The sequence below is a fragment of the Sylvia atricapilla genome, chromosome 2 (genome assembly GCF_009819655.1).
Source record: "Sylvia atricapilla isolate bSylAtr1 chromosome 2, bSylAtr1.pri, whole genome shotgun sequence".
Classification (NCBI taxonomy): domain Eukaryota; kingdom Metazoa; phylum Chordata; class Aves; order Passeriformes; family Sylviidae; genus Sylvia; species Sylvia atricapilla.
The window spans coordinates 10,202,327-10,221,466 of record NC_089141.1 but is presented as its reverse complement, the minus strand read 5'-3'; the positions used below and the strand labels follow the sequence as shown (position 1 = coordinate 10,221,466).

Sequence of the window (19,140 nt, the reverse complement as noted above, 5' to 3'; positions counted from 1 at the left end):
AAATGGCCTGTCCTGCCATCCACACTCCTGCTTCTGTAATTCCATTTCTTTTGAGATCACTAACCACCACCAGGAATTTGGAATAAAACTATACCTAGCAGAAGAAGAAAGAAAAATTACCTACCAAGTCCTGACTGTTCCTTGGAAACTTTCGCACATGTAACCAGAGAGAATATGAAATGATCGTGGGGAGTTTTACAGATTTCAAAAGTGTAGAAAGCACTTGAGTCACCACCAAGAAAAGGAAAACAACCCAAGAGGAAAAGACCACCTAGAACTGATAAGGGGCCAGACACCTGCCTTTAATTGAGTGCCTAAAGAAAACAGTATCTGGCCACTTTTTAATGTGTAAGGAGCTCTGACTTGCTTTGACACACGCTGTGTGAAGTGCCATGTGTACTCTTGGTTGAGGGTTAGAAGGAAATTCTTATGCTGGAGCATGGGTTGTATCTTGCAGACTCGAAGCATGAAAATGTGAAAATTAATAATCCTGTCTAGCTGAACAAAAAAAAAAAAAAAAAAAAAAGAACCACCAAAAAACAACAACAACCAAAAAAACCCCATAAAAATGTGAAGAGCAGGATACAGTGAACAAGTACAATAATCCTATTGATTCAAGGGCAACAGCAAAAGTACCTTTGTCACAAAGCTGTGCATTCTGTCTTTCTCCCCCTTTCTGAGGTTAATGAGGAGGAACATGGTGATTCTGTGATCTAATATGGACAAACAGATTCCTTGCCCATTCACTTGGAATTGAAGCAAACATGAATGGTAGAAAAGACAAACCCTGAATTTTATTTTTGTTTAACTGCCTCCTTTCATAGTTTCCTATCATTGTATTCCTGACAGTTACTCCTGAGGAGTTTATCCTGGATATATCATGGCCAAGATTCTGCCCCACTTCATGTTCCTACCTCTTTATCACTGTTAGAAATATTACTGCCCTTCCATCCTACTGAATTAGAAAAAAATCTGTGACTGCTTTCTCCATCACCCCACACGTCCAACTCTGCTTTCAAACTATTTCCAAGACCTTATTCCACTGGCTAAACAGCTTTTCCCTCTCTTCCCTCATCTCTCCCCATCGTAGCTCTCCCTCCTCCTGAATGCATGAGTGCACAAGCACTTTGTGCCAAAATCATCTCTTGAGCTGCTGGCTCTGCCTGGCAAACCTGGCTGCTCAGGCCCTGCTCTGCCTTCCCCTTCCCTCCCTGATAGCTTTAAGCTGGCACTGAATGCCAGGAAGCTCTCTCAGCTTTTGCTTCCTGTCTTGCTCCCACGGATTCTACCCTTCCCAGCCATGGAACTGCCCTTTCAGCTGCTTCTTGGCCTGGCTCTCCTGCTGCCATTTAATTCCTGTGCTCCTACATAAGGAATGATGGGTTTGTACTGCTGGAAAAAAGCCGTGTTCTTGTCCTCCTCTAAAACAGCAGCTCAGTGGTACTACCAGTATCTGGGCTTATAATCAAATAACTTCCTACTGTTTGAAGAAAACACCAGTTTTTTAAAGTCAGTGCCATCACACAGTTCAGACAATGACCCTACTAAAAATCCACATCAACATCATTCCTTTGCTCATGGACCTTTTCCTGTCCTCTTTTCTGCTGTGGCTACATCACAATTGACATCTTGGTCTTGGAAATGTTTTCCTTTTGCTCTGCTGCAGTGTTGTTTTGCAGTTTGTGCTGCAGGGAGTTCAAGAAGCAGAAGGGAGATGCAACATGGAGAAAACCATGTCACTGGAGGGAAAATCACTCAGAAAGGAAATTTTCCATAGAATCACAGAAAGACTGGGGTCGGAAGGGCCCTTAAAGATCCATTTTGCGACTCCCCTGCCAAGGGACACCTTTCACTAGAGCAGGATGCTCCGAGCCTCATTCAACCTGCCCTGGAACACTTTAAGAATTATTTCCTTTCCAGTTTATTTTGTAAATCAAAATTTTTGCAAAATAGCAAGCTTTGATTTGATACAGGGATTTTTAAATCAGCTATGTTGCTTTATCATGATTTATGCTCCCAGCCTTGTGTTAAATTGCTTTGGACTTACTTCAAGGAGCAGCGAGTGTCAGCTGTTCATTGAGCATTTTGCCTTGCACCAGGAGGGCCTTGGCTCAGTGCCACCCTGATATTTCTGGTCTAAAAGCGCTCTTACTTTAGATCAGAATCCAGCAGATCACAGCAGTGTGGGATCAGGATGAGAAGGAAAAGGAGCCTTAGTTGTGTGTAATTTTAAGGCTCTAACAGTGATGATTCAGGAGCGTGTTGATGTTGAGGTAACAAATAAAGCCCTTAACCTCCTAATTACATCTGTTTGGGAAGATCCCTGGGATTGAACAAAGCAGCACTGGAGCTGGAGAAGTTATTCTTGGTGTGTATTTAAGTGTAAATTAAAGCAGAGTTCGTTTAAGGCTAAGGTTTGAGTGCATTTTCATACAAATTGAGAAATGTGAGCCCCGGTTTTTGGAGTGCTTTGTTTGCAAGCTGCTCTCATCAAGGTAATTAGTTTGCAAGAGATCTCCAGAGTGCTTGATATGAGAGACACAAACGAGCCTTTCATCCTGCTCATTATACAGGAGCAATCTTTATATCAAGTACCCACGGATAAATGTTAATAGCTGTGATAAAACTCAGGATAACGAGAAGAGTCTTCCAACAAACTACAGCAGGGCATGCAAAGCAATTCACCTAAAACCCACTCCAAATCCTTTCCTTGCACTTTCACAAAGCAACACCGCTGCAGGTTGGATTTTGTAGTAAATGTACAGTGCAGGAGGCCTTGAGGAAGGAGGAAAAAGGGGCTTTCAGAACCCCCAGCCATGAGCAGAGGGATCATCTTACAGTGACTCCTGTAGGAGAACAAATGCAGAGGCTCTCTCATAGGCCTCTGTGTAGCAGACACTATTTTCTTCTCATCTTACAGCACTAAAAGATGATGTAAAACAAGATGAAAATGATCTGGAATTTTCTGAGCATGCTGGAAGGCAATTTTCATTAAAGAGAAAGCATTACTTGAAAAACAAAGGATATATTCTTAAGAGATATGTGCAAGTTTGCACTAACTAAAAGGGGGGGAAAATATTTTTAGGCTATGTCTAGTTTGATTCTTTGTTTTACTCTTTTTTTTTTATAAAACATCCGTTTCTTCTGTTGGTGCTTTAGCAGCTGGAGAAGGGTCTCCAATGATTTCTTCTAAGAGTAAAATAGAATAGAAAAGAGTTTGTAGGTTCTGGAGGAAGAATAGAATTATAAATGAGAGACCTTGTAGGAAAAATCTAACATTGTGACATTGCCATGTTTTCCCATTTTTGTTTCCATGAGACAGTCATGAAAAAGGAAAAAAAAAAAAAAAAAAAAGGCAAAATTTTCATACTCTAGAAAAATAGCAAAAGAGACTCAGGGCAGATGGGTTTCAATGATTCAAAGTCCAGTGAACTCATCTGAATCACTGCTGCTGCAATATTACGTTTTCATTTGGCATAGATTAATTTATCTTTTGAGGATTTAATTTTTTTTTCAACTGTTAAGATACATTTTGAATTGAAATAAACCCACTAAATCCTCTTACCTCGTTTCCAGCCCCCTGGAAATTTCCAGCAGGGCAGGAGAAGAGCATTCCAAGGGCTCTATGAGGGGACATGACCACCCTTGTCAGTGCCAGAGCAGGTCAGGATTCCCACCCAAATCAAATCCCACAGACCTCATGAGGCAGGAGGATAAAGAATCACAAAGAATCAGAGTCATTAAGGTTGGAAAAGGCCTCTAACATCAAGTTCAATCAAAAAAATGTCACACTGCCAGCTCCACCACTAAGGTTATGTCCTTTAATGACTAATAAAATGTGTTTCCCTCAAATGCACCTTCCAGAAAGTCACCAAACATTTAAAAAAGACAAACACCAAACCCGTGTATTCTCATAATGAACAGTAGTCATTTGCAGGTGCTCGGGGATGAATTACACAGTCCCACAGGGTTTTGCTTCCTCAGAAGATGCCAGCTCTGTTCCTGACCCAGCAGCTGGGTATTGTGCCATGAAAAGCTGGGAAGGAAGCAGGAGCCTTCCCAGGAAAAGTGATTCAGTCACCCTGGAGGATGTTCTCCTGCACAGGAGGGAGCTGGGGTGGGTGACCTCAGCTGCCTCGCTGGTCACCGTGGGCTCTGTTGGGCACCTGAACCTGAATTTGGGATTAAAGCAGCTGTAAAAAAAAACCCCCAAAACCCCCATCCCCCCCCCCAAAACCCCCACCCCAAACCCCAAAAAACCCAAAACAAGACAACAAACAAACAAACAAAACTTGCAGGAGAAAGAAGGTAATTGAGACAACTAAATCACACTTCCAGGCTTTTCCAGGTTTTTTCCCCAGGTTTTCCACTTTGACCAAGCTGCCATCCTCCCAGATTTCTGCTTTGAACACGTGCCTGAGGCAGGGATAGAGACAGTTTTTGTTACCTGTGCAAAGCCTAAAGCTTCAGCTTTTCAGAGATAGATGAATTTGGTACCTGATTGAAACAGAATATCTCTGCTGAGTACAGCTGAAGAAAAATCAGGGGGAAACCGTACATCAGTGCTGAGGCTGCTCCCAGCCAACAGAAAATCCCTGTTTTCACCATTATGTGGGAACCGAGTTGAGCTTGTCTGCTCGAGCCAATTTGTGTAATATTTTTCTTCTCTTTATGACTGTTTGACATCAAGTGTGTGTCAAATAACTGAGGGAGGCAGTAGCAAAGTGGCAAAATGTGAGTAAGAAAGCTTTAAAATCACATGCTTTAATATTTTTTTAGATGTTAGAACCATACTCCTAAGGCTCTGTCTATGCTGAAGGCAAGTGAGAAATATATGAAGAATGAGGCCATGCAGAAATGATGGAACTATTTTGATCAGAAATGTGATTCAGTGGTTGCAGGAGCTTCTCCTTTCCCAGCCCACCATGTTCCCCAGCAATTCATGGAAAGCAGTACAATCCAAATTTAAAGTAATTTCTGTAATAGAAAAGCTGACAATGCTTCACTCAAAAGCAAGGAAATCCTGATAACTTTATTTCTGCTTGGAGTTAGGCAGGCTGGCAATTTGAGAAATTCCTTTTAATGGAAGTTGTTTTTTTAAACAGTAAGAACTGTTACCAGTGCAGCTTCACAAAGCATTTTATGCTCATTATTTAGTTTGCTTTATGATTAGTTTTAAATAGATTTTTTTTTTTTTGGTCCCTACTTAATTTCCTTGGTGAAAGGTTTGGGGTTTTTTAATTCTCATTTTCTCTGCAACTGAAAACACTCTCAGAGATTAGATTACCATCAAATGCCCCTTCTTTTTCAGAGCCACCTGTCTGATAAAAAGATTTCTTGATACAAGCCCTGGCAGCAAGGCAGGAGTTATAAAGTGAGGGGGTTTTGTGGGCCTCCTTGGCAGTTTCCATACAGCCTGGTTTTAATTTTCATTCATTGAAACGAAAAATATTCTTTCAGCTTTTTAAAATGCTCTTTAAAGTTTATGTTGTTCTGACTTTGCAGTTTCATAACTATCCTCCATACTTCTGCTACAGACGTAGCAAGTACAAATCAAAAGTGGATGCTCCCAACCCAAGACTGATGGAAATTGTTCTGCTCCTTCTTGAAATAATCAGAATTAGAAGTGAATTCTGAAAGTTTGCTAGACCCACTTTCACTCCCACAGTCGTTTATTTGCATTTTACTCCTAGGTAATAAAACCTGGACTAAAGTTTTAACAAAACCTCTGTAACAAATGCAAGCTTTCTTGAAAATCATGTCCTGACACATCCAGTTCTTCTAAGTCTTGAGCTGTACAAAGTCAGGTTTAATCAGCACAGCTCCAGGGTTGCAAAGATTTGCGGGTTTTTCTGAATGTTTCACATTGGAAGTTTTGCAATTTTTTATTTTTTAAACTTTTATCTCCTAAAACCATGCACGTCCCAGAGTACCAACAGTAAGCAAAGAAGAGTTTCCAAATATTTAGGATTGTAGAAGAGCTGGAAAACGCAGCAAAAAAGTCTTATACAAACCAAGCCAAGAAATTAGAACTAGATTGTGAGTGTATTTTTATAAAGGGTAATGATTTCAAAGAAGTGAGGTTGCTTTATATATTTAGAAATCTGGTGAGGATTTTTTTTTTCACTTTTCAGAGTAGTTCTTTACAGCCTGAAGTTGAAAAACTGGTCCTTATCTCGTGAGCTGTATCAGGAGTGGCATCAGTGTCAGTTCAATCAGGAACAGCCTTCTGGAATGGGAGTGTTGCCCTTCAGGTGCCAAAACACAGGTGTTTGGGGACATCTGAGATGCCCTGGGGATCCCACCTGGCCTCTCTCTGCTGATCCAAAAGGACACGAATTTCCCAAAGGACCCTTGCAAAGCCTGCAGAGGTGTCCCAGCTACCCCAAAGCATTTCCAGTGGCACAGAGGTGCAGTTATTCCTAAAAGTTTGGGGTTTTTTTTCCGTTTTGAATGTCATTAATTGGTGTTTGAATTAAAGCAGTTATGTGCATGTAGCTCCAGGTGTTTTACTGTCCAGGTTTATGTGGTTTTTTGGGGATCAATACTCTGGAAGAAGGAGTATAACCTTGTTTCCCTGGGACAGTGGTTGATGTTGGATCTATCACAAGGAAGTCTGTGGTGACGTTATATTTTCAATTCATTGGCAACTGCAAAGAAATCCAGAGGAGAAAAAGCAGGAATAACCAGACAAGAACATTTGGAGCTGGAAGGGATGGGGAGAGGAGAGACTTCCAAAAGTAAAGAGATCAAGGAAGAGAAAGAATTCAAACCTCAGGCTCCTCTGGAAGGCATGGAGCAGAGCAAGGCTCCCTCTCAGTCATGGGATGCCTGGTGCAACACAAGTGCCTCGAGAAAACGTGGAGGTGAAATGACGGCAGGGGAAGGAAGCAGGTAAAACACAGGGAAATGTAGCCCTTGACAAGGATTTTGGTTATGAAAGTGCTTTATAGGGTAATAAGTGCTCAGTAGCAAGCTTAACATAAAAACAACAGGGCTTTAATAACAGTGATCACGACATTGTTATTAAAGGGTTTAAATGGAAAGCTTAAACTCCCCAGCAGAGGAGAAATTATTTGGCCAATTCTGCTAATACGTTTTAATGCTTTTTTAAAGGTATTTTTAATGCTTTCTGGCTACCTTACATTAGTTTGGCTCTGTAAGGGAAGGGTTTCTCAGTCCCTACATGAACATTGTAGGTGATAGAGGGGTTTTATTTGAACTAAAACTAGGCTGGGTTTCTGGGCCAAAGGAAAAAAAATAATAAAATGGAGATGCTGGCAGCCATAAAGAAAACGCAGACAGTTTAAATCTGTGGAAACCATGCAAAAATGAGTTCTCAGCTGAAAGCATTTGGGGTTTTTAAGAACTTTTTTGTTTTTTTTTTTTTTAGAAGGCAAGCACATATTCACAGGGTTTGGGTGTTTTCTGTGAAAACTCACAACTTTCTGAAGGGATGGAGGTGTGGGAAACCAAAAACAAAGAGATGCACTGGTAAATCTTGAGACATTTCTCAGTGACCTATGTAAATGTTATCTTATACAGCATGGTTTCTACATTAGATGATTTTGTGACATTTTTTCTCCCCAAAAAAGCTTAGGGAGATAATTTCCAAGTCAGATTAAATATCAGGACTTACTCTTTGGTCTTGAACAATCTCTTGCAAGGGCAGCAGATTCATTTGCAAGCCACTGCAGTGACTGGAAATTTGGAGGGTAAAGCTGAGCAAGATCAACATCATGTCTGCTTCCATTTAAATTGGAGGATTTACTACTTCTGTGCTTGCATTACTTCAGTTTAGTATTTCTGTGCTCATTCCTGCCCAGGGCTGCTACGCTGAGAGGTTCTCCTGTCTGCAGATGTCAGGAGTGCCTTGAAATATTGGGATATTTGTGATGTTCATCTGCAAAGGGCTGGATTCCAGCACTCTCCCAGTACCTCAAGCAGTGTTATGGCTTTGCAGGTAGCGCCGCTTCAGCAGATGTCAGGAAGTCAGGAGCTTGGCAGGGCCCATGTGCAGGATCCCAAAAGGGGCTGAGCACTCCACTTCATCCCCTTCTGGGAGTTTTGGGTCACTGTGGACCAGGCAAGACTGAACCCTTTAGCAGATTTAATAAAGATTTTTTTTTCCTTTTTCTTTTTAAATTATTGAGTCAAAAGAAGTAGCAACACATGTGCTGGCTCCAACATTTCCATTTCAATCCAGCTGAGCTTCTGAGGATGTTGAGAGCGTGGCCTCTTTTGGACCTTGGAATTAAAAAAAGTATCCAAATAAAGCTTCCTTTTATTAGAGAAGAGAAGCATTCTTTTGAAAGGGTCTCAAATATCATCCTTGGCTGCCAGCACATTTTGGGAAGGACAGGTGAGAAGTGAAACACATTCCTTCCATTATGCCTTTTGCCACAGTGTCCAGCTTTATCATCTGAGCAATTACAAGGCTTTGAAAAAAAGAGCTCAAATGCCATTACATTTCTGACTCAAACCAAGAGGGGGGGAAAAAAAGGTATTTTAAGCTGCACTTTGGTAGGACCAGAATAGTATTAAAGGAAAGCAGCAGATCTTTTGTCACTATCTGTGGCCTGAGTTTTTCTTAGATGATTCTTAACACGCCACAATTTCAGTACAAGAGGATGAGAGCGGGGAGGAATTCTTGGGGTCTGTTTCGAGTGGAAATAGTTACTTTCAACTGGGTTTTGCGCATCAAAGATGTGCAATTGTTTCCTCTAATTATTAAAAGCATGAGACGGGTACACGTGAACAAACATGGCATTGGAACCTGCTTTGGGAGGAGTCTTGGGGACATATGAAATTCAGCTACAGTGCTGTAGACAGAGAGAACCTTTAAGAGCATTAGGATCACTCCTGCTATTCTAACCCACGTTTTTGAGTGGATTTTTTTTTACTACATGCAAGGTTTTGCTGTCCCACATGGGTACTTTCACAGCCCAGTGCATGTTTCAGTGGTGTTTTTTACGGTTCTTTTGCTGTTCCTGGTGCTCAGTGACCCAGCAGGGATTAACAGGCTCTTCAGGAGGGAGTTCCTGTAAGGGGAGAAGACCTAGGACTATTCCATGCTGGATGAACAATGCTTACATTGCATGCCAGCTGTTCCTCAGGCTTTGCAAAGAGCTTAGACCCATCTTAAATCCCCACTTAAGCCCTACTTTGATTTTTTTTTTTTGCCTGCATCTCCAGCTAATGCAAACTGACAGTGACATCTCTGTGCAATAGCTGTAAGGAGCTGGTCACTTGATCTGAGAAATGCTAATACTTGTGTAGGGAACTGCTTTTTTTAAAAGGTTTGTGGTAGAAATGTAATAACCTCAGGTCATTGAAAATGCTCTCATTCACTCTTACTTTTACTAGTCCTCCCTCCACTTAATTTTGCTCTTCTCCTGCTTATGTTACATAGATAATAGTTTCCTGTCTGCATTCTTCTTAATTACCACCTCACAGCACCACAAGTCTTGTCTCTTGTGGGGAAAGTTTCTTCTTGGATGAAAAATGAGTCTGTGGCATGGAATATCTGCTACTTTTACAGCCCTGCCCTGGAGAGTTGTCCCTGCATTGCTTGCAAAACCAAAGCCTTGAACTGGAGAGCCTCCTGACAATGAAGCCAACAGAAGAAAAGTAGGATGGATGATTAGAGTTTTCCTAGCAAAATCCAGCTACTGAGTGGCAGCAGCTTCTATTTTTCATCTTCAAGACAAATATCAAGAGTTTATAAAGCTGTGGCTGTGCCAAGCCCATGCTGTCTTTGCACAATCTCTCCTCTCTCATCCCCAAGAGTTGTAGATGAAACCAAAGGTGATGAGAGGCTTAGGACAGGTTGAGGCTTCTGTATGGTTTTCATTTTAGTAGACTGCAGTTTTATCTACATTGACACTTATTCACAAAAGCAATTACATTTAGGGCTGTTTCTCAAAGCAGAACTTAAAAAATATAAATTGCTGTGTCTTCTTTAACCAAACTTTACCAAGTTTTCTGTGAAGTTCCCGTGGATCATTTTCGAGAAGCAGCCCCTTGGGTCTGTAGGATTTCTCCTGATTGTTGACAGATATTCCTGGTACAGTGTAACAATATCTGCAAGAATTTTCAAACCTCTACCTCCTTATGTCTGTCAACTAACAGCTTGTGCACCAAAGCCCTTTGGCACATGCAGGCTCGTGACAAGGCAGGGAGCTTGGATGCCTGACTTTCAGTCATGCCTGCAGATGCAGCTGTGTTCATTCTGTCCATAAACAACGCAGGGAAAACCTGGGGGAAAATTGCCATAAAAGGGGAAAAAAGCTTCCCTGACAGATTCAATTTAGGTTGAGAAGGAATAAGAAGAAACGGCAGATCCGTGTTAGTCGGCCAGGAGTTATTCTTGCCATTGGATAAAGAGTGACAAAAAGATAGAGGAGAGATAAGAGCGAGTGCTTGATGTTGACATTTCTCAGTAATTCACTGTTTGAATTTCTGTCGTGGGATCCCAGAACGGTTTGGGTTGGAAGAGACCTTAAAGATCCTCCAGTTGTAACCCCATGCCATGGGCAGGGACAGCTTCTATTATCCCAGGTTGCTCAGAGCTCTATCCAAGCTGGCTTTAAACAATTCCAGGGACAGGGAATCCAAGAACTCTGGGCACCCTGTGGCAGGGCCTCCCCACCCTCACAGGGAGGAATTTCTTCCCAACATCCCATCTAAACCCACTCTCTTTCAGTTTGAAGCCATTCCCCCTGATCCTGACACTGCTTTCCTTGTAAATTGTCTCACTCCATCCTTCTTGTAGCTCCTTCAGGCACTGGAAGGACACAATCAAGTCACTCCAAAGCTTCTCTTTTCCAGGCTGAGCAGTTCCAAAGGGAAGCACACAGGTGTGTATACCTTGGATATATAATACCTTGTGAGATGTGGCTATAAAAACAAAACCAGTGTGACATTTTCTGAAGGACATTCCCAGTTAACATTCCTTTAATCTTTTCTTTTCTTTTTTTTTTTTTTTTTGATAGTCATATGGTTTCGTTTTAGGCAAGTCCTGTGAGGAGCAGGGAGTTGGAACTCTATGATGGGTCCCTTCCGACTTGAGATATTCTATGGATTTATGGTTCCATGCTTCCATGCCAGGCTGGATACAAAGAGAGAAGTTTGGTTTGGTTTTTTTTTTTTCACCAAAGCACAGCACAGCTGCAGAGCTGGCTGGACAGAGTAAGAGGGGAAGTGGACATTCCACTGACTTCCCAATTACTTCTTGTACAATTAATGGAAGGAGAAAATTCTTCTGTGCATAGCTAAAGTGTCAGCTTGATTCCCAAGAGAGAATGCTCTTGAAGAGGCTTTGCTGAGAGGAGTTTGTGTGAGCTCCCAGTTGAGCTGAAAGCTGTTCCACCTGCTCCCTGGCAGAAAGGCAATGTGCATAATTAAAAGCAGACATTTCAAAGGCTGTGAATACCCAGCAGGGTTTTTGAATGCTGAGAGTAGTGAGGGGTTCTACCTCATCTACCCACTGTTTCCACCCTTTCAGGACTCTGGAGAAATTAACTGGTGATGTTTGGTTATTATTAATCCTTTTTACAATGGAAAGAGCATCTCAAGGAGTGTCTGGTGCCAAGAATCTGTTGTTTCAAGCAGACACTGCAAGCCCTCCCCAGTTAAAATTTGGAGGGTTTAATTTATTACAGAGTCTGGGTCAGCCCTGGTGGGAAGGTGAAAAACCCGTGTTTCAATATTCACTTCAGTGGAAGTGAGAGTCTGTTTTTCTTTCTAGGCTCAGAAGAGAAGCTGATTGCCACAGAATTAGCTCTTCCTAGGGACAAGGGTTTTATTGGTACCAGAGATAAATTTGTGCTTAAGGTTACTAATTCCAAATTACTTTTTCTTCAACAAAGCCATGTTATTAGATACTACAGATTTATGGTTATTTCATCCCAAATGTAATCTGTGCTGGCTCATAAATTATCTGCTTAGAAGAGCTGATAGCTTTGTGAGGGAGTCTAACTTTTTTAATAAAATAAGGAGAAGCAATCAAACATAAATGAAAATACAATTGCCCACCCACTGTAAGTTTTCTCTACTGGGATAACCAGTGAACAGGAATTATCCTTGGTTCAGAAATCGGAAAATATTTTTTTAAAATATATTTAAAGAAATCACATGCTGATGACATCCTTTATCAAACATCTAGTGACAGAGCTGTCCTTTTCTCCTAAAAACAGGAGATCTAATCACCAATCACCAACTAGGTTAATATAATTAATTAACAACTAGGTTAATATAATTAATTAACACCAGACCAAGTTTTTCTCTCATTGTTTCTCCTTACAAGCCAGTCCTCAACAGAGACGTGGACCAGGTGATGGCTTCACACTTCTCCAAGGCTCTGTTTTATGCCTCTAAATTAAAGTGAACATTTTTTTTGAGGTTTCTCCTCTCAGTTTTAAAAAATTATATAAAATACACTTTCCCCATATGAGAGAAATTAATACTGAATTTCCCATTAGGTCATTTGAGCATAAGGAACACTTTGCTCTTTTGTCTGCAAACAATCCCATCTTTTCCTCAGAAGGCCTGATCCTGAAATGTGTATACCATGTAATAAAACACATTGATTTCAACAGTTATTAATGTGAATATCTGCATTTCCATGTGAATAGGGTTGTAGGATCAGGCCAGAACCATGCAAGTCACCACGGAAGGATGGATTATAGGATTGGAGAGGGATGACTGCATGAACTTGTAAACTCCTTTGTATTCTTGAATGCATTTTGAATCTCCTTTTGTATTCAAGGTTTACAAGTTATAGACACCCTATGAGAATTGCCAGACAGTGCTTTAATAAACAGATATCCCACTTGAGCAACCCTTCTACACAGGCATAAACCCAGTTCATTTCCTCCAGGGTCTCATTTCAGCTGAAGTTGGAATCTGTCAGGACAAGGAACAAAACATCCAGGACAGGAGCAGTGAAACAGAGCTGTGCTGCTCATGAATAAATAGAAGTATACAGGCAACAATAACGGATTAAGGGGGTGGCATTCCAGAATGGGGCTTCCCTACTTCCTCCTTTTTCTCTCCACCATCCTGTGTCACTCTCTAGTAAAGCCATGTTTGTCTCCATGATGCCAGTTTGAAAATCCCACGTGTGTGAACACTGCCCAGAGAGCAGCACAGCTTTAACCTTGCAGTGATTCATAGACTCACAGACTGCTGGAGGTCATCCAGCCCAAATCTCCTGCTATAGCAGGTTCACCCAGAGCAGGTTACACAGGATCCAGGCAGCTTTGGAACATCTCCAGAGGAGCAGACTCCAATCTCTCTGGGCAGCCTATTCCAGGTGCTCTGTCACCCTCACTTCCTCACAGTGAGGAAGATTTTCCCTATATTCAGATGAAACTTTCTGTGTTTCAGTTTGTGCCTCCTGCCCCTTGCCCTGTCTCAGGGCACCGCTGGGAAGAGTCTGATCTCTTGATTTTGTCCCCTCGAGGCTGAACAGCCCCAGCTCCCCCAGCCTTTCCTCATAAGGGAGATGCTCCAGGCCCTTCAGCGTCTCCACAGACCTCAGCTGGACCTGCTCCAGTAATTCCTTCTCTTTCTTGAACCAGGGAGCCAGAACTGGACACAGCACTGCTCAGAGAGGAGGGGAGGATCCTCCCCCTCCACCTGCTGGCCACACTCCCCCTCCTGCAGCCCAGGATCCCACTGGCACATGGTTCAATTGCTCATTTCCCACTCAGATATGAGGGAGCTAATGTTGCTCCCTGGGTCATCGGGATAAATTCTCCACTCCCCATCCCCATGCATTTTATCTAGCTCCAAAGGAGAGAGGAGTTTTCTGGAGCTGCACAAGTGTGGAGAGCACCAATGTTTCTTTCATGGAGTACTCTAAATGCTGGGACTTACTACAAGAGTGCTCTTTGGCTTTAGAGACATGGATAGCAGGGTTCATTTTTTGTAAATAGCAGGCAAAAATAGGTGGCTGGCTAAGAGGAGTGTTCCCGAGTTTTATGGGCTCAATAAAAGTTGTTGTTGTTGTTGTACAGAGCACTTGGCTTTCTCCAGTGGTCCCTTAAAACGGCTTTAATCAGGTTCCTCCCTGCACCAGGATGAACTCGGAATTTGCTTGGCAGCTGTTCCACAAAATCCAGTCAAGATCCAGGCTTCCCACTGAAGTGAGCAGAGCTTATGGATGCACTTGAGTGCTTTGCTGAAGCAGGGCCAGCCTGAGTGGAAACATCTCTACCAGGAGCCAGTCTCACCTTCTTTGGAGATATTTTCAAGGTGTGAAATTTTTATTTTCCTTTCAAATGTTGGCTTTATTTGAGATTTATTGGTTTAGGTTGGGTTTTGGGTTGGTTTGTTGAGGTTTTTTTCAATCAGGAATAATCTCTCCAGAATGAAGATGTATGATATCCTTTTGTATATGAGAAAGTGCATAAATAAGAACAGATGCTTCCAGGGCAGAGGCCTGAGAAAGGCATTTCTTTTGAAAACAGTAGTCAGAGGTTTTTCATAACTCTCCCCTTTTTGGCTGATGATATGGTTGAGCACTGAGCCCTGGGCTGGGAAGCCCCACTAACCAGTTCCTTCCTCTATAAAACAGACACTGAAGAGGAATTTGATCCAGATCTCTCCTGCACACTCCACCACACACCTTAGGTCTGAGCTCCAAACCACTGAGGGCAGCTGGACGACTCCATAGCAGTTCAGGGAATATCCGACCTGGAGTAGGCTTGGAAAATGTCACAGCAGCATTCCTGGCTTTGCTAAGGATGTGGGCTGCTCCCATTAACCAAGGTCTAGAAACAGAAATTAGGGCTGCATTTAAACTAAAAATGTAGAGGAAAAATAGGAAAGAAGATGAGGATAAATAATGGGCCCGTGTGCATTCAGATCTCATTTGCCACATCACCAAAATATAAAGCAGAGCTTAGAAGGGAGCAAGATTTAGTGCTGCCTTCCTTCTAACAAAGCTAGAACTAATGACATTATACCTTTTTATCCTGTTTCTTTAAACCAAAACTGAAACAAGGTGTGGTAAATGTAATTTGAATTGGCTTCTAATCACTTATAACAGATGGAAAAGGGAAAAAGAATCCCTCCAAAAAGAGGAATCCTTCCCCTGTGCCCATGGCCTCTCAGGCAGCCTGCACAGTGACTGCCTCCCTCACTCCTTCCTCCTGTGCCTTCCCTGGCTGCTCGTGGTTCATGCAAAGACTGCTGCACCCTGTGGCATCTTTTGATGGAGGGAATTGCATTTTTCCACTTCTTGGGAGCCTGGATACAACTCCACACCTCCAGCAAAGCAAAACCCTCACAGGACTCATTCTCAGTTTCAGTCCAGGTAAAACACCCTTTGGAGACATTTTACTCATCCTTTTCCCCTGGACAAAAGTAGCAGAGTGAGCTTGAGGACAGGCTGATCATACCCCAGTGTAATTTTTAATTGGTTGGAGCTGATGGCAACGTTGGCTGGTAGCAGCGTTTACTGCATTATAAAATAAAGGCTAGCTCAAGACTGATTGTAGCAAATTACCCTCCCTTCTACCAAAAGTAAAACTTAGGGTTTGCTGTATGTGAGAATCCTTTTTAATTGTAAGTGACCATTTAAATTACCTCATTCAGCTGGGTAAAAACTGTTGGAGTGGAAACCTCGGCTTAGGTGAGTCAGTAAATATTTGTACGACTGACAGCAGTAAAGGAAAAAGTAGGCAAGTTTGCTTTTGTTTGGGCAAACAGAATGATAAAAATAAAATTGTGTCATGTAGGATTAATGGTTAGTGAAATCTTATTTCTTCAAGCACTGTTAGTAGGTGAAGCTGCAGATCTGTCGGCACTGTCCCAATATCAAATGCTTGAAAGAGAACCTTTTCAGTGTCATAGCAATAATATTAATAGGTGCAAGATGCTTTCAGATGTCATTTAATCTGTAAGAAAACTGTTCTTGAATGGCTTGGGCACCCAAGTGTTCTTTTGTTCCAAGATTTCAGGACAAATTGAGTCAGAGATGCAGGAGAAGATAAAATGTGATAGCTGAGATCTTCCAGAACAGCAAAAGAGACTCTCCCTTTCACAGGTTTGCCACACTTATCTCTCATTTGTAATGATAAATCCACATTGCTGAGATTTTCCAAAGCATGCAACTTCAAGGGATTACTAAACCTGTTCCTAAATTGTTGAGGGGTTTTACAAATCGCCACAGCCATTTGTCGGTGACCTTACACGGCATTTAGCATTTCCAGGACGGCCTCAGGCACTTCTCTGAAATGCAAGTGTGGGAACCTGTGGGGGTGGTTTTGCTGCCATTTTGCAAGACCTGAAGGTCATTTATAGGTGCTCCAGCTCCCTGCAGGTTTGGGTGCTTGTGGCATTTGCATAAGGATCTGCCATATCCAATTCATCCCAAATAAGCCCCAAACCCAAATTTTTCTCTACATAAAAAAGGCGCCGGACATTTCAAGACCACTCTGCTGTGTGCCTTCAGCTTGGAGACTTGTCTGCTTTCCAGACAAAATCTCTCATCAAGAGTTTCACTCTTTTAAATTTATCTAAGCAGCAGTGAACCTTTTCAGGTACCAAATCCGTATTTGTTCTGAACTGATGAACTTTTATTGATGTCATGCTAAAAAGCAAGAAAAAGTTCTAGTCCTTAAAGAAAAACAAGCAAAACCAAAACCAACCAACCAACCAAAAATTTTAGAACAAGAAAAAACTCACACCAAAAAAACCAACCAAACCCCCCCCCAAAAAACAAACAAACTATACCCCCCTCCACACACACACACTCCCACCCCAGAAATCACTATGGTTGACATTAAGCTGAAGGCAACTTATTAATTTTGTGAAGTTGTTGTCCAGCAATTGGTGTCCTCTTTCCAACAATCAGCAGGTCCCATCTCATTCTTGCTCCTGGAGGTAGAAAAGCTGGAAAGGGCAGAGCATAACAAACTCACTCAACATCACAAGCATCTCCCTGGTTTTCAGCAAAGATTTTGCACAACTGTTTCAGCCTTTAGTAAAGGGAGTCAGAGACCAAACAGAAAGCAAAGCGGGTTGAACATTCACAGTCACTAAATACTGTTAACAGTCACTAAGCATTGCTGCCTGAGTCAGTAAAATACCAGTTATCTCAGATTAAAATTCTGCCTAGGAGCCTTTTGGAGAACATTATTTTACAGAATAAAGGTTTCAGTCTTTCTGGTTTCATTTCTGAGTGGGTTTTTTTTTTCAAAGGTACAGGCAGTATCAACATGATGAGAAAGACACGATCCACCGTAGGTCTGATTTTTCAGTAAAACAACCAAAAAAACCCCCCAAAACAAGCAGAGAGGTTTCTCCTGCATTTCTCCTGCTTTAAATCCAGCATTTTCATAACTATTCAGCAAACCTCCCATGGAAAGGCTTCCCGCTACCACCTTCCTCCTACTCCCATCAAAGTGTTGTGAAAAAAAAAGCTGGTAAATGATGACTTTAAATCATATTCTAGCAAAGAAAGTAGGCTGCCGACAACAAGGAGTTTTACATCAAGTTATCTTCCCGAGTCCCAAACGAAACAAAGCCCATCTTATCTCCACATCAATTTACATGATGTACTCTGGAGTGGTTTCACGTTTCGTTCTGTTTGAAGAAGTAGGGGAAAAAAAAAAAAAAAACCAAACTTTTTTTAGGAATTTCCCTTATTTTAAAATGACCTGATGAAGTCCCTAGGTTTGCATAGATTTCAAGCCTGAACTCAGGTGCAGCGAGGCAGGGCCGGCCTTTGCTTTGTTTGCCCATCTGTTTCTGTGCACTTGGAGCAGGGGGAATCGTGGCAGAGCTGTTTAATGCAGACGGAGCTGGGAATATGGAACAAGTTACCGGAGCCGGGAGTCAGCGCGCAGCATACACGTGTTCAAATTACCGGAGATTTGTTTCTCTGCTAGGGAGGATTGAGGGATGAAAATGCAAAACCATGAGATTCAGCTAAACTAAACAAAGTAATCCATGCTACATTTCGGGCCGCATGCCTTTTTCCTGAAAAGATTCTGCTTCCAAATGATTCAGGTGCAAACTTGTTGTCTGCTGGGACCGAGAGCCAAGAAGCCTTGATTTTGCTTTGGGTATAACACGTGACTGCAGGCAGGGGGTTTCTGCCTGGTTTTCTTCTGATCCAAGTTATTATTATTTTTTTTTTTATCTGCAAAGTATGTGCATTAGGAAAGGAGTCCTACAGGCTGCGGCTGAGGGCTGGGTTTTGGCCAGGCCTGAGTGGGTGCAAAACAAGGCAGGGAAAGCTGGTGGAGGTTGTTAAAAACCTGGGCATGCTTAGCAGGGTCCAAAGAGGTTCCCTGAAAGCAGCTGTAGCCTCTGTAGAAAAATCTGCTGGGCCAGAGCAATGGTTATGGCATAGCAGAAAGCAGAAAAACACCTCCTCCTCTGAGTGTTTCATTCCGAGGAGAAATTCCTCTGACGTGCAACAAAAAGGCAACAAAACCCCAGGATCACCTGAGGACTGAGCCTTACCTACCAGGCAATTATCTCAAGGCGGATGATTTCAAGGGCTTTGATATGAGCTCAAACACAGAACTGAGCTAACATGTCTGCAGGACTCCTAAATTAGAGCTGGCTGGTGTCCAGGCAGCTCCAAGCAGGAGCAGAGGAGCCTCGGGTCTGTCTGAAATGTCCTCTAGATGGATTCTCAGATAGGATGCTCTGAAATGTTGCCTCTTGTGGTTGCAGTTGCCGTGTGGGTGGCTGAGCTCTCTGAATCACATCTTGTAAAAACAGCACCTTGACAGTCCCATTAACAATACAGGGAGTTGTGGGTTCAGTATGAAAACCCTTCTTTTCAGAGTTCCTCAGATCTGAGGGATGGTTTGAAGGGAAAAAAGAATCTGATTCAGAACTTCAAAGGAATTCATGTCTTAGCCACTACATTTACTACTGGGAAACATTACTAACTCTTACTCTAAGAGGTATTGACCAATAACTCTCCCAGTGTTTTCCTGGTAGCACAGCAAGTAAAGAGGCTGGAGAAAGGGAGTGTTTTGCTTTCCAACATTAAAAAATAAAATAAAATTCCCCCTCTTACATGCACACAGAGTGTCCTCGAATCTGCAGAAAGAGCCTGAAACTCAAACTGAGGGTAGAGCTTGCTCAAATCCATCAAGCCATGTGAATGCA

General features: G+C 42.2%; 1 long non-coding RNA gene across 1 annotated transcript in view; it reads left to right on the top strand.

Annotated features, from left to right (window-relative positions):
* The window catches only part of LOC136375349 (uncharacterized), a 33,847-nt gene extending 19,369 nt beyond the window's left edge, over positions 1–14,478 (top strand). The window contains exons 3-4 of the long non-coding RNA XR_010746069.1: positions 10,775–10,859; positions 14,084–14,478. This is a non-coding gene — a long non-coding RNA (uncharacterized lncRNA). The remainder of the gene's footprint in view (positions 1–10,774; positions 10,860–14,083) is intronic.
* Positions 14,479–19,140: the final 4,662 nt, after the last annotated feature.